The sequence below is a fragment of the Syngnathus leptorhynchus genome, chromosome 9 (assembly GCF_054491065.1).
Source record: "Syngnathus leptorhynchus isolate UIUO chromosome 9, UIUO_Slep, whole genome shotgun sequence".
Lineage (NCBI taxonomy): Eukaryota > Metazoa > Chordata > Actinopteri > Syngnathiformes > Syngnathidae > Syngnathus > Syngnathus leptorhynchus.
The window spans coordinates 1,922,718-1,949,200 of record NC_141203.1 but is presented as its reverse complement, the minus strand read 5'-3'; the positions used below and the strand labels follow the sequence as shown (position 1 = coordinate 1,949,200).

Sequence of the window (26,483 nt, the reverse complement as noted above, 5' to 3'; positions counted from 1 at the left end):
GTGGCATAGGTGACTTCTCAGTTTAATGGTATTAAAAGTAAAATTCAATTAAAAGATAACAATAGTAATGCAGGCAATACATATATTTATATACACACATATATGCTATGTAGCATAGGTGACTTCTCAGTTTAATGGTATTAAAAGATCAAGTCAAAAAGATTTAAATTAAATTAAAAGATAATAGTAATGCAGGGAAATTTAGCAATATATTTATTATTTTATATGTACGTATATGTAATTGTACATATTTTTTGCAAATTTAGTAATAAACTCATAATAAACCCATATCGCTTTCCAATTTTAAGTAAATCAATGAGTTTACAATTTCTATACTTGTATCATACCACATTCAGTTCAATGCTTATTTTCTCTGAATATAAATTTGCTCTTTTGTCTAAAACTTCTCTGAGTGAAACTGAAACCCTTGGGGCATGAAGGTAGGTTGAAAAAATGGCCTCACTGCTCCACTACTCACAGCTTATTCCTACATGATACTGTAACCACCAACACTGCGTCGTTGGCGAAGAAAGCTCGGCACCGCCTGTACTTTCTGCGGAAACTCAGGCAAGCAATTGCTCCTCCTGCCATCATGACCACATTCTACCGTGGCACCATTGAGAGCGTCCTCTCCAGTTGTATTGCTGTGTGGGGTGGTAGCTGCTCTGAATACCGCATGAAGGCCCTGCAGTGCATAGTGAACACAGCTAGTAAGATTATTGGTGCTCCACTCCCCTCCCTGAAGGACATTTACAACTCCCATCTCACCCGCAAGGCGACCGCGATTGTGTGATGTGAGTCACCCCGTTCACTCTTTGTTTGATCTTCTGCCCTCTGGGAAGAGGTACAGAAGCCTGCGCTTCCGCACCACCAGACTCACCAACAGCTTCATACTCCAGGCTGTCAGGATCCTGAACTCTCTCCCCCCTCCACCCTCGGCTGCATAACGTCCTGTACTTTTGCGCTATATTCTGTGTGTCTGCTGTATGCACGCTTGCTCCTCTTGTTTATTTATCTATTTAATTTAGGTTATTTGTTTATTACTTATTCATCGCTCTTATTTATTTGTTTTTTGTGCCTTCTTGTTTTTACTCTTTGTGCTATTTGCTTGTATGTATTGTGTAATGTGTCTAGTCACCATGGAATGGTGGGAAATGTAATTTCGATCTCTGTGTGTGTCTTGACGTGAAGAAATTGACAATAAAGCAGACTTTGACTTTTGACTTGTAAGGCTTTTCCAGAGACTCGCACTGTTATAATTCATCAATCTTTATTTTATAACACTTATCGTAGTTTTTAATTAACGTGTATGCATATATACGGCTAAATATTGTTATCCAATATATCTACTGCAATTTCCCATAGATTGCTGGTTTGAAATTTACTTTTAATGATTATTATTATTTTATTAAACATTTGTTCAAACTTGTCTGGTGTTTTATTCCTTGTTTTTATATTTGCCAATTAAAACATAAAAATCAGACATTTTGTTAACTGCTTTATATGCCAATATGTATGTGTTTTACGTTGTTATAAGAGTTGGTGTCCCCAAAAATAACAAATGTCGGCACGTTTTTTTTTTTTTTTTCAATCTTTTAGTCAAACACAAACACATTCGGTATAATAACACCATCAAGATTCAAGAGTTTTTATTCGCCGTGTTTGAGCGTGCCAAACAAGGAATTCTACTTCGGTACGTCACAGCCTCTGCTCAACATTTAGGTGACTAACAACACTCAGGACAAGCCAACAAATACAAAATTAAAACATCAATGTCGTTATAACGTGTGTCGACTGGCAATGGCAAAACAGCAATGCTGTCTGTCAATTACTCACTCGAGTCGTGAATTGCATTTCCCGTTCACCAACGAACGGATCTGTGAGTGAATGAGTGAATGAGTGAGTGAGTGAGTGAGTGAGTGAGTGAGTGAGTGAGTGAGTGAGTGAGTGAGTGAGTGAGTGAGTGAGTGAGTGAGTGATTTGCATGTCCGGTACATCGCGAGAACGGATCAGTGAGGGAACGAGTCCTGACTCTCGTTCGCGAACAAGTCAATGAGTGAACTGCCTTCCCGTGCATCAACTGATCAGTAAGTGAACATATTGCGTCTCCTGGCGTGAACTATGTAAACCACAATGTAGCTTAATGATTTACTTATAGTAGTTTTTAAATAACGTGTATGCATATGTATGCCTAAATTTTGTTATCCAATATATCGACTGCAGTTTCACAATAAATTGCTGGTTTTAAATTTACTTTTATTATTATTATTTTATAAACATTTGTTATAATTTGTCTGGTGTTTTATTCCTGGTGTTTGATTCGCCAATCAAAACATAAAAATCTGACATTTGGTTAACTGCTTTATATGACAATATTTGTTTTACGTTGTTATACGAGTTGGTGTCCCCAAACATAACAAATGTCGGCATAACGTTTTTTTTTCAACTTTTTATTCGAACACAAACACATTCGGTATAATAACACCATCAACTACAAGCCAACAAATACAAAATTAAAACATCAATGTCGGCATTGTAACAATAGGAGTGTTTATTTGTGAGCATTATGTTCCGTTGGGACCACTTTAAATAGGACGCGGTCCGTTATCAAAACGTGACCGGACTGTAACCTTTAGCATGTTGAGGGAGCAATAAAGAAAGACGTTTAAGCAAGCAAGAACAATTGCTTTAAACTTCCATAAAGTACAGTCGGGAATAGAACATAATCTAACAGGCATAACAGGCATAACGTGTGTCTGCTGGCATAGCGGCAATACTGTGTGTCACTCAGTCGTGAATTTTCGCGAACGACCAATCAACAGCGCCAGCGAGCGTTAGATGGAGGAGGGACTTTCTCGTGTCAGTGACGTAATTTCCCGTTCACGAACGTGTCAGTGACGCAATTTCCCATTCACGACCGGGTGAGAGACTGTTACCAACGGATTAGTGTGTAGGTCTTGTATTATAGAAAGAAATGTGTTAATTACCCAAGCCAATTATGATTACTTTTAATAGTATCGGGGCAGGGGGAGGTGTATTGTTTGATGTGTATGGGTTGTTTCCACTGGATGTTGGAAAAATAAATACAATAAAAATAAGTGTGTGATCAGTGTGTGCGTGTGTGGGGGGTGGATTCATTGAAGGATTCGTTTGAACTAATCTTTTGAGTGATTCTAAAGATTCAGTTCACCTAAAAGAACTGGAATGTACATCACTATTTTCAGTCGTGTTTATTTTCTTTGTAAATTCATGTGGATATTAAAATCGCCCATGATTATTACCGTAATTTTCGGACTATAAATCGCGTTTTTTTCATAGTTTGGGTGGGGGGGGGGGGGGCGACTTTATACTCAGGAGCGACATATATGTTTTTTTTTTTCAAAAATTTTTACTTGATCATTAACACATTACTTACGAGTATAGCTGATTACTTCACATATAATTTTTAGTACAGTGAAAAAACTAATAAAGCAATTAACACTTTAAAGCGCAATATGCAAGTTCATGAAACAAATGAAACAAAAAACAACTGAAAAAAGAAATATAGTTCTTTTCAGACTAAACTGGATCAGGGCGCTTTAAATTTCACCATTGGCCGTGACGCAACAACTGGGAAGGGCTTAACAAAAATGGCACCAAAAAGAAACTCGTATTCTGCAGGTTACAAGTTGTAAAATATGCAGCCGAAAACAGTAATCGAGCAGCAGAAAGAAAGTTTGGAGTTTGTAAGAAACTTGTAAGGGGTTGGCGAAAAGCGGAGGTTACTCTAAACGAAATGAAGAAAACAAAAAAAAGCTAATTGCAGGCTAAAAGCTAGGTGGCCACAGCTCGAAGAACGAGTTTGTACATGGGTGCTTGAACAACGTGCTGCTGGGAGAGGCTTATCAACAGTGCAATTGGGTCTCCACGCCCAAGTATTTGCCAAAATCATGAATATAAATGACTCTGTAGTGGGAGGATCTTGTTATCGGTTCATGCAACGCAAATGCCTCTCAATCCATGCCCGGGTGCTTGCCAAGGAGATGAATTTGAAAGATTTTCAAGGAGGACCTGCTTGGTGTTATCGCTTCATGCAACGCAATCACCTCTCTATCAGAGCAAGAACATCGGAGTCCCAATCACTCCCGGCAAACTTCCAAGTAAGGATTGACTGTTTCCGTGAGTTCATTAAGAAGCATGTAAGTGAGCACAACGTGACACCGGATCATATTATTAACATGGATGAGATCCCCCTCACGTGTTGCAGAAAAAGGGCAGAGGAGTGTTAATATACTAACAACTGGTCATGAAAAAATCACACTTGACAGTGATGCTGGCATGTTGCGGAGACGGCTCAAAATTGCCACCAATGGTCATTTTGAAACGAAAAATGATGCCAAAAATCCAATCCCCCTCTGTTGCAGTCGCCGTGGATGAGAAAGGGTGGATGAATCAAGAAAAGAATTATTGGCTTAAAAAATGCTACACTAAGCATCCGGATGGCTTCTTTAGTGCACGCAAAGCACTGAACTTGAGCAGTGAGAGCCAGTGGAGTCACACCTGTGAGTTCATGTCAAGCTCCGCCCACCCAGAAGGATTGCAGAGCTGTGACCTTTGAACTCCATCAACACCAACAAGCCTGAAAATGGGAAACTGGATGACCGCTTTTGTACTTTTTTGTGATAGACAGCAATGGAGCGCCGATCATGCCACAGTTAAAAAAAAAAAATTAAAAAACCTCAACTCCATACCTGCCATCATCCCTGAAGGCTGCACTAAAATACTCCAGCCACTTGATGTCTCTGTGAATAGGAGCTTTAAAGCAGTTCTGCGTAACCTGTGGGAGCAGTGGATGATGGACGGAGAGCACAGCTTCACGGCAACCGGGAGAATGCGACATGCAACATTCCTGGACGTCATTGGAAGCATGGGCTTCGGTTACACTCAAAACCATTCTGTCAGGATTGAGAAAAGATGGAATAAGTGCAACTGAAACTGACGAGGAGTCTGACGTCAGCGATGGAGATGACGAAGGGCCCCACGTACTACAGGCACCAGTAGCGGGGTTGTTTGTCAGTGACATGGAGGATGAAGAGTTTGAAGGATTTAATGATTAGACAGAAGACACAGAAGGTTTGAAAAAGTTGTTGTTTATGTTATAGTTATTTGATGTATTTAATTTCGTGTAGCAACTTGTATATGTTTTTATCGTTACAGTTCAGTAGTTGTTGGCTTGTTGAACTGTTGTTTTGTTAAATAAAGAGCCGTTTACCAAACCCACGTCTTTGCTTGTACTTTGTTAACGCTACAATATAGTTATATACTAGATCTGTGGAATAACGACGAAGCTGACGTCAGGTTGCACGCGCGGCTTTGTTGACAAAAGACGAGGAATTTGATCGATGGATTTAATGATTTGGAGTGACACAGATGGTTTGATAATATTGTTGCTATATGATAGTTATTTGAAATATACTTTATATATCATTATATGGGCCTGTGGAATAATTAGAAATGCAAATCACGACGAGTCCAACGGCGCGTGTACGCGGCATTGTGGATGATCGATGGATTTAATGAATTGGAGTGACACAGATGGTTTGATAAACGTGTTATTAATGTAATACTCATTTGAATAACTCTGAATGTTACGTTAGGCCCGTTCTCAGCTCCTTGTTTGTGTATGTCACGTTAGCATACCGTATCGTTTAGCCTGTTGTTGCTGGTTCATGTCTGTTCTTGGTGTTGGATTTTGGCAAATAAATGTGCCCCAAAAGTGCGATTTATACTCCGGAGCGACTTATATATCTTTTTTTTTTTCACGTTATTGTGCATTTTATGGCTGGTGCGACTTAAACTCGGGAGCGACTTATAGTCCGAAAATTACGGTATATTATCCGCATTTGTCACTAAATCAGCCACAAATTCAGAAAATTCATCCAGGAAGCCAGAGTAAGCCTCTGGTGGACGGTAAATAACAGCAAGATAAAATGACGGTAAAGTGGTGGATCGGACAGTGAGAACTTCAAATGTTTTAAATACCTTAATTGATACCTTAAGTAAATCTAAGATCGGAATCTGAGATGAGGGCAATTACCCCCACCCTTTTTTCGAGGACGCGCCACATGTGTGCTCACAAAATTTGGAGGCAAGGCCTCATTAAGTAGTAGCAGTTCATTAGGTTTTAACCAGGTCTCGCAAAGACCAAATACATTTAGATTATGTTCCGTGATGAGGTCATTAACGAGAACTGCTTTCGTATGAAGCGATCTAATATTCATAAAACCGAGTTTCAGGTCATTTATATCAATTTCGATGGCAAATACCCGAGCGTGGAGACGCAACTGCACTGTTGGCAAGCCTCTCCCGGCAGCATGTTGTTCAAGGACCCATGTGCGAACACGTTCCTCTAGCTGTGGCCACTTAGCTTTTAGCCTGCGATTGGCTTTTTTGTTGTTTTTTTTCATTTCAGTGAGAGTAACCTCCGCTTTTTGCCAGTCCCTTACAATTTTCTCTATAACTTCAAACTTTCTTTCTGCTACTTGATTACTGTTTTCGGCTGCATATTTTACTACGTGCAGCTTGTAATCTGCAGAATATGATTTTCTTTTCTGTGCCATTCTTGTTAAGCCCTTCTCAGTTGTTTTTATAAGTTACCGCCAATGTTGAAATTATTAAAACAGGCCTAGAGTGCCTTCTTGCGGTTTAGTGTGAAGATAACGTGAAGTTACATATAGATGTGTTCATAATTTCACACATAATTCGCTCCTGAGTATAAATCACACCCCTGGCCGAACTGTGATGAGCAAACCACAAACTGTCGGGGGTTCGCTGTATTTGTATTTCATTCTGTTTTACACGTTCTAAACGAGAAAATACTAACTTTTTCCCCACTTTTCCATTATACTTATATCCTTTTAAATCCAATTCCCACATTCCACATTGGTGGTTGTTGCAAATCTATTGCTGCATCTGTCTCAACCGTTATACTCTCAGCGTAATCCTGCAATGGGTCTATCCCACTTGATCCCCCTGTCCATTGTAACTGCCATGCATGTCAGTCTATCTTCCTTTGGATCATTGTCTTGTTTTGATCTCTCCATCATCTCTGCTGTCAGTCTCACCATTTTGGTCTCTTTAAATCCAGCATATTGCTCTGTCTCTTTGTGTACCTGCACCTGAGCCTGCTCAAACCAGAAGCTGCAGTGGTTTAACTTTAATTGATGCATTGGCTAAAGCAAGGGATAAGGAACGAACTAAGGGACGCTTCTGAGCTGACAAGGTTAATTCTGTTTTTCCTTGCTCCTTGTCACCTGGCGGCAATTAAACTCATGGCATCCCCCTCCCAAGGGAAAGATACTCTGCTCAAAAGAAAGAGAGCGAGTGGGAAAAATAATCCATAAGGTTTGGAGAATCAGTGAAGGGGAGGGGAGTGGGGTATTGGCAATGACAATATGGGCACATTTTCTTACTGCACTGACTTACGTGACATTTAAACTCCATCCATCCAGCCACCTAACCAACCCTGTCCGTCCGTCCATCCAATCATCCACCCATCATCCATCCATCCATCCATCCATCCATCCATCCATCCATCCATCCATCCATCCATCCATCCATCCATCCATCCGTTATCAAAGTAGAAAACTGATCAGGAGAGGACACTACAATTGTCACTTCAGTTTGACACAGTTAAATTGACTTTAAAATGCAAAATCACGAGAGTAAACTTTGAGGCTCTCAACTGCTTTGGCTCTGGCCTCTTACTGTTCAAGCATGTTTTAAAGAAATACACACCAAGATCCTAGTTTATACATCCTTACCTCCCTGGCTCATTTGAATGAGAGCAGTCCAAGACACAGAGTAATTAGACAATTATGAAAGGCTGAGGTGTCACTGACCTTATTATGGTGGGAAGATCAAATTAATGACCCGTGACAGATGGAGGCCTCAATAATATTCAAGCCAAAGGCTTTTAGTCTCTCTTGACAACTGAGGTTCCATACAGTTACAGTCAGAGAGAAATGATGACAACACTTGAACAAAAAGCGCTTAAAAAATAATAAAATACAACTTTTGATTATAAAGCTATTCAACACACGTTTCAGTCAGCAAAAGTGAAAGTAATTAGTCAAGTTTGGTTTTCCTTTCCCCTTCAGACTGTCCAATGAATTTGCATGTGAAAAATAAACAATTGAGTCCAGTTTCTCTTAGTCCACCTTAAAAAGGGGGGGGGGGGGGGGGGATCAGTAACCCTCTTTTTTTTGTGGAAAATGGTTATTGGCGATTCATTCCCACTTATTGTTTCTCTTAAATTTTAATGGAATTCGATTAGATGAAGCGGCCATCAGTCTCAAAAGTCGTCCCGTCATGCGTCAAGGCTGCCACCATCATACCTGTGCCGAAAAATCCTGCTCCTTCCTGCTTCAATGACTACCGCCCTGTGGCACTGACCCCCATCGTCATGAAGTGCTTTGAGCGGCTTGTCTTGGCGCACGTCAGATCTGTTCTTCCCCCCACCGTGGACCCCTTCCAGTTTGCCTTCCGACCCAATCGGTCCTCTGAGGATGCCATCTGCTCTGCCCTCCACTCTGCCCTCACCCACCTGGAGAACAGGGACTCGTATGTGAGATTGCTGTTTGTGGACTTCAGTTCTGCATTCAACACCATTGTTCCACAGCGTCTCATTTGCAAACTCGACGAGCTGGACCTCAGTACCTCCCTTTGCAACTGGCTTCTGGACTTCCTCTGTCAAAGGCCTCAAGTAGTGCGTATAGGCGACAGTGTCTCCGACAGCATCACGCTGAGCACGGGGGCCCCTCAAGGTTGCGTACTCAGTCCGCTGCTCTTCACCCTGCTGGCGCATGACTGCACTGCGACCTACAGCAGCAATCGCGTGCTGAAATATGCCGATGACACGACTGTGGTGGGTCTCATCACCGGTGGCGATGAGACTCAATACAGACGGTGCTGTGGTGGAGAGAGTGAGTAGCACCAAATTCCTGGGGGTGCACATCAGTGAAGACCTCTCCTGGACCACCAACGCTGCGTCACTGGCGAAGAAAGCTTAGCGCCGCCTGTACTTTCTGCGGAAACTCAGGCGAGCAAGTGCTCCTCCTGCCATCATGACCACATTCTACCGTGGCACTGTTGAGAGCGTCCTCTCCAATTATATCGTTGTGTGTAAGGGCTGGGCACTTGAGTTTGCCATTTGATGTTGAGGATACGTCTGAGGTTTCACATGTGGAATGTGTGGCGGCAAATCTCTTATCTTGAGTATGTGATCCAAGATTCATTGTTGATGATGTATGCACTGTAGATGAATATCTCGGTGCGCGTCATCAGTTTACTGTTGGTCCATACTCTCTGATTTAGCTTGACTAATCCACAGTGGGTGCACAAATCCCATCTCGCCTGTTCTTGGTAGCGCAATGCTTCTGATGGGCAATGATGACAGACGACATCTGGGAGTACATCAAAGCCTGTCCCATCTCCAATCGGTGTAAGAGGTCCAACTGATCTCTGGCCGGCCTCCTCCAGCCACTGCACGTACCTCACCAGCCATGATCTCACCTTTCCATAGACTTTTTCACGGGTCTCCCACCGTCCGAGGGCAACACGGTGGTCCTCATGGTAGTTGATCGTTTCAGCAAAATGGCTCGGTTCAGCCCATGTTCAAACATAAGGATGTCTATGGGTGCACTTGGCACCAGGACACACCTAGGCCGCATTTTGATGATCAATTTAGTAGTCATGTCATTGGATTTGTGGCCGCATGTTTTGAACACTCTGGTGAAGAGAGGGGCGGCGCTGTCAACTGATCAGCACCTGGTGGTGGGTTGGCTCCGATGGTGGGGGAAGATGCTGGTCTGACCTGGCAGATCCAAATGTATTGTGAGGGTTTGCTGGGAACGTCCGTCAGATTCCCGTCAGAAAAAGCTTCAACTCTAGCACAGTTTTTCCCACATCCCGGGGGAGGCGGGAGACATTAAGTATGAGTGAACCATGTTCCGTGCCTCCATTGTTGGCGGCTGAATGGAGCTATGGCTGTAAGGGTCTGTCGTGGTGGCAACCCTCGAACCTGCTTGTGAACACTGTCAGGTCTAAATATGATCAGACATTAAATCACATGCTGGAACGAAGAGGAGAAGACAACCAGGATGAGTTTACTCGCGAGGAGAACGATAGAGAAAGGAAGCTCAGTTACAATCTCCATCAGTTCTGAGTTCCTCCTCCACGTGCTCCTCTTTTTAATGTTTTGGTTGCCCTGGTTACAGAGGCGTTGCTACACTAAAGGGAGGGGAGATAGTGGTTGTAGCAATGCTGATTAGCTAAGGAATATAGTGTAGTGTGATTTAGCACTTGTCGGCCCTCGGGATTGCAGAGTCTGTTCTCTTCCCTCAACCAGTTGTCTTCTCCATGGGTGGCTGACTCCTTCTCGACTGTGATCAGATAACTTGAAGCACGTTGAATGCCGTTTACCTGTGGAACAATGCAACTAAACCCTTGCTAAGTTTAGTTTACTAAGTTCATTCTGTTTCCTTTTTCAATCACTTGTTGGTTCTTTTATCACAAATAGGGTATTTTTGGTTGCATTACCTGACCTCGTCTCTGTTGATGGTCCTCGGGCCTCGTTTACGGATCTCAATGGCCTCCCTGATCCAACGCTGATGTTTATTTTCTTCGGTGCGGATGACTCTGGCCTTTTCCCAGTCCATGATGTGGTTTTCTCTTTTACTCTTTTCAGATACTGGTCCACCCAAAAGACAGAATCAACCCGGAAAATAAATGCAACTCCATATACGAGATACCATGCAAATCATGCAATAAATCATACATCGGGGAGACAGGGAGAAATTTCATCACCAGGAAAATGGAACACAAAAAGGAGTGTGAGAAGGAGACAGCAATAAGACAAACAAGAGCAATAAAACAGCAAGATGAACATGAACACTACAAATCAGCCATCACTGACCACTGTAAAAGAGAAAACCACATCATGGACTGGGAAAAGGCCAGAGTCATCCGCACCGAAGAAAATAAACATCAGCGTTGGATCAGGGAGGCCATTGAGATCCGTAAACGAGGCCCGAGGACCATCAACAGAGACGAGGGAGCCTACATGCTCTCCACCACCTGGAGCAGCATTTTGGAGAGGTGAAGGGAGAGCAGAGGGCGTGACTCATCTGTCAAATCTGACAGGTGAGTCACGCCTTCATTCATCGATCAGCTGATAAAGACGCGTCACAACTACAGCAATGACACTCTGATGAAGGCGGAAGTTCATGCCGAAACATGTCAGGTAATGCAACCTAAAATACCCTGTTTGTGATAAAAGAACCAAAAAGTGGTCCTTGCTAAGTTTATCTTCTTAGTAAACTAACACAACACATAATAATAATGAGTAACTAGTCCTACCTCAACATTTCAACACGTTACGTAAATGTGAGGTAACTGGTATACAGTTCCTTAACCAAACATTGAGTAAATATGGGATAGCTTATATGTGACTGCTTCAAACTGTATATAACATTTAACAAAGAAAAACAGTTCCGATCAACAACAATCTATCAATCAAAGCTACAGTTAACTAAAAGGAATGAAGTCCCTTTAAACTAAACAAAGAACATCTTGCCTATACAAAGGAGCCCTGCTCATTGTTAGTGAAGACTTCTTACAAAACAAACACAAAAGTAACATAAGGACAGGAAGGAAACATAAGGCTGACGGGGATCAAAAGACATTCCTTGAATTAAATAGAAAGCATTTAGTTTAAAGGCGTAAAGGATAAGGCCCCTTGGTCTGGCAGGCCAAGGCTTTCCCGAGATTACTCCAACAAACACTGGTGCAAAGAAATGCTGGCAAGCTGAAGAAAGAATCCTATGGGCCCTTTTGGCCCGTGGGACTCCGGAGGCAGCTGACATGGCCGGACGAAATGCAGGTTCGGCGGTTGCTGTAGCAAAAACTAGGGTGTGGGAGGAGTTTGGCTAGGCCATGGAGAATGACTTCCGAACGGCTTTGAAGAAATTCCGGTCCACCATCCAACATCTCAAGAGGGGGGAGCAGTTATTACTATGTACATTGAAAATAGGGTGCTGCTGACCTCAACTTCGGACGTCATGAGTCGGTACTCTGTGATGTTGAAGGGCTGCGATGAAAAATAAAAAAAGCGAGCTCAGAAATGAATGAATGTGCCAGTTGGTTGTAAATCCAATCCCCAAAAAGTCCCCAAATCACTAAAAAGTCATGTAGTGGTGTGAATTTTAGTGCTGGCATCATTTTTACATATAGACCATATTTACATATGTGCCAATGTTTACCTCCTTTGTCTAGTACAGTGGTTCTTAACATGGGTTCGGTCGAACCCTAAGGGTTTGGCGAGTCGGTCTCAGGGGTTCAGCATAGCCTCCACTCTGTAGGTCCAAACACACTTGATTTATCATGTAAATGCAATGACGCATATCTGAACTGGTCTCACAAAGGCAACGGCAGAAGTCACACTGATTTGCAGGTCTGTAAGTTGTTGTGAGTTCATGAATTGTGTTGGTTTTGTTCTTTGAACAAGGTGATGATCATGCATGGCTCATTTTGTGCACCAGTAAAATACATTTATGTCTTGAATTTAAATAAAAATTATAGATTTTTTCTCTAAAGAGGGGTTCGGTGAATGCGCATATGAAACTGGTGTGGTTCGGTACCTACAACAAGGTTAAGAACCACTGGTCTAGCCATTAATAACACAACTCATCCTGTTCAAGATCACGGTGAGTGCTGGAGCCTTTGTCAAATGACATCGGATGAAAGGCAGACTGCACTCTGAACTGGTTGCCAGCCAGTCACAGGGCACATATAGAGACGATCAACCAATCACACCCGCATGTACACTGTCACTGAGCGAGACTCGATCCAATGCTGCCCGCACACAAGTCAGGTGAGGGCACCCCTCCACCGGCCCACTACCTCCTATGTAAGAAAGTTTAGTGTAAATTTGATTGGTTAAATTGGACTGAACTTTCAATATGTAGATGTAGCTAAAGTATACATGCTGTAAATACAGTTTTAGAACTCTTTTATTATTATAACAACTTTTTTATAACAACGCACAAGTGTACATGCTGTAACTGTGTTTTTAGAACTCTTATTATTATAAAAAAAATATAACAAGGTACAATACTGTCAATGTGTTTTTAGAACTCATATTATTATAACAACTTTTTTTTATAACAAGGTACAAGTGTACGTACTGCAATTGTGTGGGCACTCCCTGCCTCCTGCTGGTGTGTGCCATAATTCCTCAATTTAGACCAATCACCATTATGATTTACAGATAAAACCTTGAAATAATTATGTTAGCACTTTTGGGGGACATTGAAGGGCTGTGTGGCACTGGTGGAGCCAGAGTGGTGGCCTGGGTGGCCACACACATGAAAGCCCTGAATATGGCCATGTTTACACATAGAGTATTGCACTGCCGGTGTAGGTACCACATCTACTCGGGTGTTCCGATTGGCTCGAGGTTCTAACACTTTTGATGACATCACAATTTTTGCAAAGAAAACTTCAAAAAAAACTATGCTAGAACCATTCTTATTCACAGTCTGGGAAATAAATACAAATCTTTTGGACCAAGTTAGTTCCATTATTTTTGAAAAACATACATCGTTATTGTGATGTTATTTTTTAATCAGGCAGTCTCCTACCACCGATTCAAAACATCGACCATACAACCCATGCCGCATTAAAGAACCCCATTACAACATGGCACTAAGAGCTGTGGCTGCAAATTTTACATTTTCCTTTTAAAACATCAAAAGCATCAATAAGTTAGATAATCACCAACTTTAAAAAGTGCACATAGGTTTTAGAAGGTTTTTTTTCGCAAAAATCGTCCATGTTTGAACTACAATCCCATTCCCGCAAAACAGACCAACCAGACAATCTTAAACACCAACGTACTTTCCTTCCAGCCAATCATATAGCGTGACGTCATCAAAAGTGTCAGGACTCCAAGCTGATCTGAACACCCGAGTAGATGTGGTACCTACACCGGAGCATGTCAGAAGAGAACTCTGATTAGCATGTGAATTTATCCTCATGCGTGCCTGTTCATTGGATGAGGTGACACGCAATTCCTTCAGGCTGCAAAACACAGCATAGACAAGACACAGAATAGACAGAGACACAAGAGCAGCGCCACGCCTGTATCCATCTTAGGAACCTCACTGAGATCGCCTTGTCAGTCATCTTGAGTAGCAGGGCTTCTCGCCATACTGTGTGTTAGAGATGTTCTGAGTCTAACTTATTTTTGCAAGAACCACAACGGGAGACAGTATGCCCTTTTTAAACACTTGCAAGTGGAGAGTCATTCGTCGCTGTGCATACAGCGATGATCGAATGAGGTCTGACTCGGGCCTCTTGCAAGAGCCTTTTTATTGAGAGAAACAGGGTGGGGGTGTGAGTGGGCAGGATGGGGGTGTGAGTGGGCAGGATGGGGGTGAAACCCCTGGCCTCTGATCACATCATAGCAGGGGTTGTTTTACGATGTTGAGTAGACAGAACAACTTTGATTGCGTCTTCTACAGTTGGTCAATCAGTGGAAAGGATCTTAGCACTTTGTTCGACTACTTTGTTAAGACAGGACAAGTTTAGGTTAATTATTACAGATTACATTCCAACATAATAATATGATCAACCTAATCTATTCAACCCTAACACCGTGTCATAAGCTCTGGAGTAGACTAGCAAAGTGAATACCGTTCTTTTCATTGGCGAGGCTTGGAAACCATCGGAGATTGTCTGCGATCATCTTAATAGTTGGTCTACCGTGCTTCTTTTGTTATGAAACCCCAACTAGACAGGTGTTAGTTTCCCCTGGCTTTCCAGAAGGTAGCAGAGTCAGTTGGTGATGACTCTTTCTAGGACATTCCCGATCATTGATGTGAGGGGCAATCGGTCTATAGCTATCCAGTCTCTGCAGGTCTTTGCCTACCTTCGGTACTGGGCGGATATCGGCTTCTCGCCATGCTTGTGGGACTTTCCCTGAGGACCAGGAGCGGTTGAAGACGTCAGTCAGGGTGTGTATTGCGATAGGGCCAAGCATGTGCAACAGTCTTGGGGGGGATGTTGTCCAGGCATCCGTTGTTACTTATGATAGCTCTACAAAGATAATTTTTGAACATGAAATAAATGACTGAGCTCGATCAAGAGTGTAAAAAAAAGTCTTGTCTCTGTCTTTTTGTTCAGTCATTCTAGTCTATTCTGTTCAGTTATTTTAGTCAGTTCTCGTCCGTGCTGCAGGCCGTTGTTGCCGTATTGTCTTTAGTCAGTTTTTGAGGCGGTTGCTTTGGACTTTCTTCACCCCCCTGTCTTCTCGGTTTATTTTCAAGGAGACTGTTTTATACTGTTTGGTGAATGTTTAAAAACACAGATACAGTAGTTACCACAAAACAAGTTTTGATAAGTCAACAACGTACAATGTAAATGTTCCACCACATTATTATATGTGGTTTAACCAGACTTCTTTGAACAAGAAACAGGGATGAATGAAGTGGAAAAGTGAATGCCTAAAAAAACAAAACTGAAATCAGGTACAGAACAGAAGCTAACAGTATAATACAATCCTACAATCAATGTATAGGAGCTGGACAGGGAAGTTGAGATGAACAAATACAAAAACCCAATGTTTCACCAGCAGGTCAGAGCAGAACCAGTAATTTCAGATTGTTTATTTTTTTGAATGCCAAACGCTGTGTGATATATTCTATGCCAAAATGCTGTAAACTGTCAACTGCTATGAAACTTAACAATTCAGCTTCAGAACAGCTTGCTCATTTTGTAAAATAAACAATGCACTTTTTTTGAGATTGTACAGTTGACCATCAAACCAGCCATGGTGGTGTTGACCGTATGCAGGTCTAAGTTCTCTGGGAGGTGGCACTTGTCAATCCTTTCTTGGCAAGGCTGACCTAAGTTATTGGTTGCACTGTAAAGCGAAAGAAGAATTACAACAGCTAATGCGTATGCAAGAAATGTGTATTTCTTTGTTAAATCTCGTGATCATCTCTCCAATTATTCTTACTCTGTGTTCACATTGCATCTCTCCAAAGGAAGAAAGAATATTCATCACAATCGCCAATCTATAAGCACTTAAAAATGTGGATATCCAAGCTTTGTATTCAGCAATACACATCCGGTGGAAAAGGTCAAGTGTCTGGTCTTTCCCCAGATAGCCCTTGACTTCAAATGTCTTGTTGATGTACAGGTCACTCTGGGATAGTGCTGTGTGTGTGTGTGTGTGTGTGTGTGTGTGTGTGTGTGTGTGTGTGTGTGTGTGTGTGTGTGTGTGCGCGCGCGCGCGCGCGCATCATGAAGTGCAAGAGGTGCTGCCAATATGTTGACGCTGACGGAGTGGATACAGTGCGGGGGGCTGAGATAAAGTTGAGTTAGAATTGCTAAGCCAATCAGCTGCAAGGACAGAGATCAACATGTTTCCAGTGGCCATTAGTGTCAAATGGGCAGAGAAAGCCCCGTGCTCCAAGTGACACCCGATGTTACTGAAGGTGTAGGGGTGCACTTGCCTGTCTTGTTGCCTGTCTTGTGTGCTTCATTCCTGCATATGACAACGTGGATGTGTGTGAGTGAGGCATAAAAATAAGAAAAAAAAAATCTGTGATGCTGCGAATCTATCTACAATACTTGTTTAGAAAAATAATCTGCGATAGATTGAGGCCACGATAGGTGAACCGCAAAGTAGCGAGGGATTACTGTATATCTATAGGTATTTGTTAAACTGGTGGTATAACTCTGGATGCCAGTCAGCGAGGTGCATGCCCAGATTGGACATCGGACAACATTTGCCATGTCAGCTGGCTCACCATGGCTATTGGCCATGTATGCAAAAAAATATAAAAACTAAAAATACATAGGAGAATTTGCATGTTATTCTTTTAAATAAGAGGCAGAGGGGTGGCAGAGGGTGTTTTTCCACTTGAGGTCATCTTGAGGTACCACGTGCATCAATACACTTAATAGTCACAACAATTAAACAGCTGTCAGTTTTGCAAATTCTGGAGCCACAACAGTGTGTCTCTTGTAGGGTTTAAAGTCCACACACCCATTGCATTACAGGAAAATTACGAGGACATACTGTCACGTCCAGCCTTCTGGTAACTCCACCTGTCACACACACATCCACACCCCGCCAATCGAGCCAAATCACGTACACCTGCGACTGGCTTGGTGACTGGGCTATTCTACTAGCAGGACTCTCCTTGTCAGTCTGTCCCGTGATGCTACCCGTACGCTCACTGCTCTCAACCGTCTGACTGCCGATGCTGACCTGTTCCGTCCGCTGACTCATCTCGTCTAGCCCGCCGCCTGCCCTGATCATCTGCCCGCTGTTGACCACGTTCTGCTCGCCACCTGTCCTGACCAATCACTTGCTTGCAACCACGTTCTAGTGGGCGCCTATCTCCATGGCCTGGCAGAAGAGATCCGGGACACCATGATCTTTTATGAGCGCCCAAAGACCCTTGGGGAGGCGATGGACCTAGCAGCGCGCATCGGCGGTTGCGTACCCGACACCGGGAACGGGAGCCATCTCCAGCTGGCAACGATCGATCCCATTCGCCATCCTGTACGTCGCCGGCTTCGGCAGGGGCCGGAGTCGGGGAGCCCACTGAGCTAGGACGCGCCCGCCTATCCCGAGAGGAACGAGTGCGACGGATCACACAGAACCTATGTCTGTACTGCGGGGAGAGAGGCCACAGAATCAACACCTGCCCAGTAAAAGGCCAGAGCTTACACGGTGTGGGGGGATCCGTGTGAGCTCGACCCAAACCGGCTCTCCTAGAAGCAGTACCCTCACGCTGCAGGCCCCGCTCCTCCTCTCTGGGGGGGATTCAAGACCTTGACGGCCCTGGTGGACTCCGGGGCTGAGGGCAACCTCGTTGACACCGGGTATCAGAGTAATATTTCATTATGATTTATTATGTGTTATTATACATTTGTGATCGCTGTGGAAAGTGTGTTGTGAAAACGAAACAGGAGCAGAGGAGCCAAAACTTGTTGCCTCTGCTTGGCCCCAGCTGATCTCAAGCCGACGACAAGAGGAAAACACAGAAGAAGACCTTTCTGCTGTTAGATGATATGATGAAATGACGTGCAAAAGAACTAATCTGCTAATGTCTGCTTGCAGAGAGTCTGCAAGGAAAACATGTAAACAAGTGCTGATTTCCCCACCCCTTAGAGTTGTGTAATTTAGGGACCTCAAACCAAATAAAAGTGGGGTTGATGGGAGAGCTAATTGGATGTAGTTGAGACCAGCGTACGTCTCTCCTATTTCTCCTTGCAGAGGGAATTGTGAGCGAACCATACAGCTCTCCGATTCTCCTTGCAAGAAACTGAAAACATCTTCTCTCTTCAATATTAGTGTGTTATTGGGCCTCGGTTCCGCGTCTGGATAGCTGACGGTTGACGTGATACCGTTTTCGGTGAGTGTGTGGAGCACGCTCTTGTTGTGTGTGCTTGTGTGAGTGTTGCGCGACTTAAAGTGAGTTGCGTGACAAGCGAAAGAAGGGCGATGGTGTCCTGTTTATTAATACATTTTATATTAATACACTTAAACTCCGTAGTAAGGGACAAGGTCCTGTGTTTGGTACACTTAAATTCCGTAAAAACCATGAGAATACTCGTCACTATCAAGTGAAGAGAGACAGAGTAGTCTATTCTAAAAAAACTGGGGTTACAGCGGCGTCCCATACGCATTTAAAGTCCCCAGTGAGTGAGTGTGTGTGTGTATGTGTGTGTGTGCATAAAAGAGTGATTGGAGATTAGGTATCTCATTGGAACAGGCTTGTTGAAGTGGCAACTGGTTGAGGAAGCAGAGGCAAGAATTTCCCGCCACTCTGTGGTAGAAGCTTGGAAATTACCTCCAGCAGAGTGTAATTGTCACCCTGTTCAGGTAGAAGTCAGTATAGTCACCCTAGGTGAATCACTGACTTTAAGATGGGTCAAAATAAGAGTAAACTATCAAACAAAAAAATAAACAAAAAGGATCTTAAACAAGCGCTACCGTGTAAAGATTGGAAATTTGTTGAGTTAAATCATCCTGGTAAAACAAAACACCTTAACTCATGGAAACCAAATATGAGTTTAACGGCCGATTAAATACTCAAGTGATAACTGTGTTACAGGATAAGATAAGAAATAAAAGAAAAAATAACCACAAAAAAATTCTAAGGCCACGAGGGGAAGAGGAAAGCAGGGAGTGGAGTTTTCAAAAGCCATGGGGAAAGTGTTTTCTCCTGTGACAGATAGAGATCAAGGAGGAAGGGGAAGATGAATACAATATATACCCCATGATTGAAGTAGCTAATCCAAATACAAATGATGAGTTATCCACAATTTTATCCACATAGAACATGGACTCAGGAAGACGTGAAAAAAGCCGTTGAAGGCATCACATCACACAAGATAGATGTTGAGGAATTTTTACAACAGATGGGGAGGATCTCAGAAGATCTTACCATCTTAATGGGATAGAGGTTCAACAAGTATGGATGACCGCTATCAAAGGAGATTGGCATAGCATCAGGGGGGATTGGAATCCAAAAGAACAAAAACATGTTTTGGAACATGATAGTCGGGAATTACAACATCGTGTTCAGGGCTTGATGGAACGCACCAGAGACAAATTTAGACGAGAAGCAAATTATACTGCCATTGCTCAAGAAAAACAGAGAGATAATGAATCATTTGAGGAGTATCGAATCAGGATGACTGCCTGTTTCAGGGCAAATAGCTGCATTCTGAGGATCACACTCCAGGAAGTGTGTATCAGGAGCAGCTAAAAAATGCTCTACATGAGTATTCTAATATTGCCGTAAAACAATGGATCGATAAGTATGAGTACGGAACTTATAAATGTTGCATGATTTCAATAATTTGTTAACATGGGGATATTTCAAGTGTGTAACTGTGGCTTCCTGTCCACACACACCAGATGGATGACACATTTCTCTCACAAAGCATCACACTCGCATGCACACCAAAGCGCACATGCATAAGTATGTATACACACTCACACACAACAGATGCAAGTAGAACCAAGGCTGTGACTTTAATTATCACCTTGTCTCAGCCTAAATGAAGTTGCGAGGCTAAACTCATATCCCGCATGGTGTGTGTGTGTGTTCAGGAAGTCCCTCATTTCAAGTCAACTAATTTCAATTGCTTCTGCTTTGCTATACCCTCTTTTTTTAACAGCTACAGTGGAGCCTCGGTTTTCTAATGTCCCAGTTCTCAAACAATTCGGTATTCGAACAAAAAATTTGAGATTTTTTTGCTTCGAATGTCGGACGAAATTCGGTTGTCGTACCTCGCGAGATGAGCCGACTGACTCCGTTCGTTATTACATTGTCGTTACTCTGAGGATTGCATCAACTCTAATCATGCCTCCAAATGAAGCAAGTGGGAGCAGTAAAGTCATCCTAAAACACAAAGACGCTCCTAAAGTAATGCGACAGTGAGCGCCCGGCCGGCGCAGTGCAGTTGCGCGGTTGGCGGCGCGCTACGGTTGCGCAATCGGACAAAATTAAGTTCCTTGCGCACTGAGGTCCACTTAAATTTCAGAAAGTACATCAGGACTTTAAAAACATTTTCTAAATTTCAGCGACGGCTTTGTCACAATAATGCAACCAGCGCGGTGCAGTGCAGCGGTCGGTGACGCACTAGGGTTGCGCGTTCGGCGGTGCGCTGCAGTTGCGCGATGGACAAAATTAAACTTCCTGCAAATTGAGGTCCACTTAAATTTTGGAAAGTACATCAGGACTTTAAAAATCTTTTCTAAATTTCAGCGGCCACTCTGTCACAATAATGTGACCAGCGCGGTGCAGTTGCGCGGTCGGTGACGCGTTACGGTTGCTCGTTTGGCGGCGCGCTGCAGTTGCGCGATCGGACAAAATTAAACTTCCTGCGCACTGAGGTCCACTTAAATTTTAGAAAGTACATCAGGACTTTTGAAATATTCTCTAAATTTCAGCGGCCGCTCTGTCACAATAATGCGACCAGCGTGGTGCAGTTGGGCGGTAGGTGACACGCTATGGTTGAGCGTTCGGCGGTGCGCTGCAGTTGCGTGATCGGACAAAAATACGCAAATGAAAAAAAAAGAAGTTTTTTCCTTTTTTTGTTGTTGCTTGGAACGGATTAAAAAAAATCATTATTTGTAACGGGAAAACATGATTCGGAGTTCGTACGATTCACTTCTCGAACAGCCTTCTGGAATGGATTGTGTTCGAAAATCGAGGCTCCACTGTACTTCCAAATAATTATATGGTGGCCTTTTTCCATTGTCGCCATGCATGAGCTTGAGACTTGAGAAAGTTTTGTTTCACTTGACATCCATTGAGTTGATTGGATTCCAATTCAGTTGAGAAAGAAAGAGTACCTGGTGGAACAACTCTCGTATCACCTGAAAATGCTTTGGAGAAAGTTTTTGATTGATTTGATATTTGTCCAAATCTCAATCCATTGATCAGATCATTTGAACAAGAACATTAATGGACGTAGCAGTGAACAATTTGTTATTAGCAGTTATAATTTCCCAGAGCAGTTTTTTTGAATGCTTTTTGTTATTTCTATGTGATCGTACACCCCTAAAATATTTAAAAATTTCTTGTGCAACTTGGGAATTGGTTGTGCTTTTTGCGGTTGTCCTAAGAAGCAGAAGATGTTGAATCTGCGGCTAAAAGAACAATGTTGTGAACAAAGACAAAAAAAGACTGTTGTGGGAATCCAAAATTTCCACCGTCTACCTGAAAATGAGAAAAACAGAAGAAATAATGAGGAACATGGATGAAATTAAAATGTAAGCTTAACTTGAAAAGAACCCGTAAATGTACTTGTTCTGCTTTAATTTTATGGGCAAAAAGCTGTCTATAAAGGAACACCAACAACGCCATTGGTCCTGGAAGAAGCCTTGTTTCAGTAATCTAAACGAGTGCCTGCTTAGGCAAGAGAAAATGGAAAAAGAAAAACAGCACTGGTACTCTTAGCAAGTTATGGATTTATGAATTTTCAAAGTAAATAACTATTGGCGATTAATTGCAAACAACTGTGGGTCAGTTTGTCATTAAAACTCAAGTGGCTGATGAAAAGAAATTGAAATTATACTATATTGGGTCTGAATAGTCTCGTGAAGTGTTTTGTTTTTGATATTTAAACTTTAAATGGCAGCTAGTTACTGTATAGGGGTGATGTCAGATCTATCTTCCACTGAGCAAAAAGAATAGGTTTTCCCTGAGAACACTCTTGACCTGCCGAGGGGAAGTAAAGGCCTAGATGTCACGGAGTTTTCTATATTTCAATGGAAAAATATTATGGTATATCCTACAGGCAGAAGACTCCGGGAACGACCCAGGACGTGCTGGAGGGACTATGTCGTCTGGCTGGCCTGAGAATACCTTCTGTAAGAACTGGAAGAAGAGGCTGGGGAGAGGGAAATTTGCTATTCCCTGTGAAAGCTGTTGCTTCCCAACTCCAGATAAGCAGTAGATAATGTATTGATGGATGTATTGTTCGAAAATGCCTGTGTAAATAGGCCTTTGCAATCCATTATCAACTGACAAACTTGATGCAGTACACTGGAGATGAAACATGTTTAAAATTGTCAGCAAAAACAAAAATTTAGACCCTATTTTTTGCCATTAAACTAAAAGATAGATGTGATAATTTGTAGAAAAAATAGGGCACATGATTTTCTCCAATGATGACACCTGAATTAGCATGACGAGCGAGGAAACAAACTCGATGAGAAAGCAGACAGCTTATTAAGAGGTGTGAGCATGCAAGACAGTATGTGTGTGTGTGTGTGTGTGTGTGTGTGTGTGTGTGTGTCTGTCTGTCTGTCTGTCTGTCTGTCTGTCTGTCTGTCTGTCTCTGTGTGAGTCTGTATGTGCTTGCGTGTACGTTTGATTCCTTGCCAGCACACACCACCATAATGACTTAGCCAGTGTGTGCAACAGTGGGGATTTGCATACACAATGCATGTGAAAGAAATATAATGGGTATTATATATTTTGTTTTGTCTTTTGCAAAGGTATGCAGGATTATGATTGATTGTCAGAGGATTTTGGCAGAGAACAATATTGATACATTAAGCATTGTCTTAGAAACAAAGAAAAGGAATGAAAAAAAAAAAAGGCATATTGCACTCATCATAAATTGCCACATTTTTGTATTCAAAAAGTCTAATTCCTTCAATCCCCTTTTCGACCAATCAGCAGGGAATTTAAGGAGGGCTTTGATTAGGTGAATTCGGATGAACCCATTCGGACCCACTATACAGCAGGAACATTTTTGTTCAATATTTATAACACAAGTTCGTACCTCAACTCACGTTCTACCATATCCATCTAATGCTTTTCACCACTTCTGTTTGCTATTATGTCTAGATTTAGACCCAAATCACTGTCCCACAGGGTTTATGAAGCAGGAATCAAATGTAGAGAACCAGGCAGAAGTATATGAAAAAAGCAGGAAGAAAAATAAATACAAACACTAGGACAACATAGATTATACAGCAAGAGCAAAGGCTGGATTTATACTGGAGCAACAATAATTGAACAATATCCTGAGGTAATTTCATATATTAATAATATAATTTTCTTTTAAGTTTTCAATCTGGCAAACATCCATCCATTTTCTGTACCAAATACTTGATAGCATGGGTTGGTTGACACTTATGCCGACTGACTGGCCGAGAAGCGTGTGTCCAAGAGCACACAGGTTTACACTGGTGCCATTCCTCTTGTGCACATCACTTAAATAGTTAATGTAGGTTCTGTGACTTTCTAAGACTTAAGACTGTTCTCATCAGACTGCATACCTCATAAATAGAAAATGAATGCAAACCTCATCTATTTTGTCTACAAAGTTTTGATTTTGACTAGTATATCGGAGGCCACAAAGTCACTCCTGATTGCAGTCAATGTGCCAGCGAGAGTGACCAAACGTCCTCTTTAGCCCAGACATGTCCTCTTTTTTACACCCAATCTGGGTGCCCGGGGGATGGGGGGGTTAGTTCTTGGGGGGTGAAATGTTCCTGAAAATGTCCGGCTTTGTTGTTCACTGGATCAATATGCACGTGTTTAATTTGACTGGCAAATGAAAGGTGGAGTGCACCTAGATGCTACCGGCGTGTGTGATGTGGACACTGCAGGGGGAGAACCCAGAAGAGAACGCAAGTTGCTACTGTCGTGGAAATTGGGATGAGTGTTTGGTGCCAAAATGGCATGGAATTAAGCCCAAGTTGAATAAGCGATCAATACGATATTCCGTTCATTCTTCTGTGTTTCACCGCTGAAAATGTGCTGTAGGTTTACCAGTTAAACAAACCAAAGACAACTGCAGTCACTTCGCCCCGTTCTACAATTTGGAGCTGAGGACAGTGACGACACACGGAAAAGTTAACTGTTGTGGAAAGTTCACATGTACATGTTTCAGTGTCTCATAATAAAGGTACTGGTTGACAAACTCAAAGCTCATATGGACACAGTTAAACACCAAAACGTTGTATGATGACAGAGTTCACTTGCGAATGTGGCTGAGTTTATTAATTGTTGGATCCGAGAACACAGTATGGAGAAGAAAACAATGACAATGAAGAAAATTAAGACTGAAGTTTTTTTTTTCTTTGTTGCCTTAATATCCTTAATCCTGTTTTATTATTTACATTGTCACATTAAAAAGACATTAACAAATATTTTCTTTGAGAAAAAAATTCTACAAAAGAGGTACTATTTACATTGTCATGTATTCATGTATTTATCAAGTAATTACTACTACTACAGAGGAAAGACTTTAATTGGGGTTGCATAATGTACATAAAAAAATTGTGAGACCGATACATGCAATGCAGAACGTAAAAGATGTGTAATAAGTTCACATGGGTTTGCATGCATTAATCTAACTGACCAGTCATGTGAAACCTGAAATACTATGTGAAATCTCCATGTTGAAAGAGAACAGTATCCAGCGTCATCACTAACACTAAATAACTTAATCGGATAAGAACAGATAGAGCCGTCTTATTTAATAAATATAAATATATTTCTTGCACCTAATAAAGATGTCATTTCTTCATGCATGTTAAATATGGCAATAATATCGATATTGCAATATGCAATATTCTTAGTGAATGTTTTCTAATATTAAGCAGCCTACCTTAAATATGTCAGAGATACATACATGTGTGACATCTTTGGGAAAACGGAATAATTTTGAATCTTAAGGCAAAGCCGAATGTCCTCATTGGGGAAACCCAGGAATATTCCCCCTAAAATACAATGTGTGAAAAGAGAAAAATGAGAGAAAGCAAGGTCTCAGAAGTCAAAACAGTCAATGACGAATACATAAAAAAATAATTAAAAATTTGACCTCAAATTAAATAACACGACACTTTGATATTTTTTTTGTTATTCTTTGGTTTTATTCTGTGTTTAAAATGTTTGACCATTGTAATAAAACAGTTTCATATGTAAATGTAAAACTACATTTTGGTATAGGCTAAAATTAAAATCAATTCTTCAGACAACATTTAGTAATGAAATTTGTTGTTTTCTAAGTGTTAGGATACGGATTTTAGCTATTGATCTGACTCCAATTTGCGATCAACACTTAACACAAGTTGCTATGTCCCAATCCACACACTAGATTTTTTTGTTCAGTGTCCTTAGTCCTTCCAACGCCTTGGTCAGTCGGCCCCCTGGTGCCGTGTTGTTTGGGATGAAAGTACAACATGCATCACCAAACATTCCACACACACCATGTTCCTTAGCAGGTCCAACGCAATTCTATTTTGGAACGCCATTAGTGACGTTGCGGCTAATTGTTCATGAACTGTGTTGTGGAACAGGCCCAGACAGGGAGTACCGGACGAAGGGAGTACCGGACGATAACCCCTCAAGGTTGGTGAGAGACGAGAACAAAGAACAACACTACGTCCAGGTGGTTGGGCTTCGAGAGGAAAAAAACCAACCGCCTGACTACAGTGATAACACCTCGACGGGGAGGAGATGGCCATTGACCAATCATCGCACAATGTTTTGCATGTTTTAATATTCATATTGTGTATCTTTAAAACTAGGCAACCCGGAAGAATGTGTCGTCTTTTGGTGGTCACAAAAACACACGAGTTTTAGTGTGAGGGACCCGGGACCCAGGCCTGTATTAGTGCCCTTTGTTAGGAATAAACAATTGGTAAATTTGTAAATTGTAAATTATATATATATATATATATATATATATATATATATATATATATATATATATATATATATATATACACACATATTAAGGAAGGGAATCTACGATTGTACCGCGACACCATACGTCAAGTCGGTTGGACCAGAGCTGGAACTTGGTCTTTCCCTCCAGGAAACAGTTGGCCAGCCCGTGCGCGTTGGCAGGAAGTAAAACAAAAATCTAATTTTAATCTCACATGACAT

General features: G+C 42.0%; 1 long non-coding RNA gene across 1 annotated transcript; it reads left to right on the top strand.

Annotated features, from left to right (window-relative positions):
* Positions 1-17,817: 17,817 nt before the first annotated feature.
* On the top strand, positions 17,818-26,207 carry LOC147050584 (uncharacterized). Its single transcript, XR_015067289.1, has 3 exons — positions 17,818-18,470; positions 22,372-22,444; positions 25,892-26,207. It is a non-coding gene; the product is annotated as an uncharacterized LOC147050584 (long non-coding RNA).
* Positions 26,208-26,483: the final 276 nt, after the last annotated feature.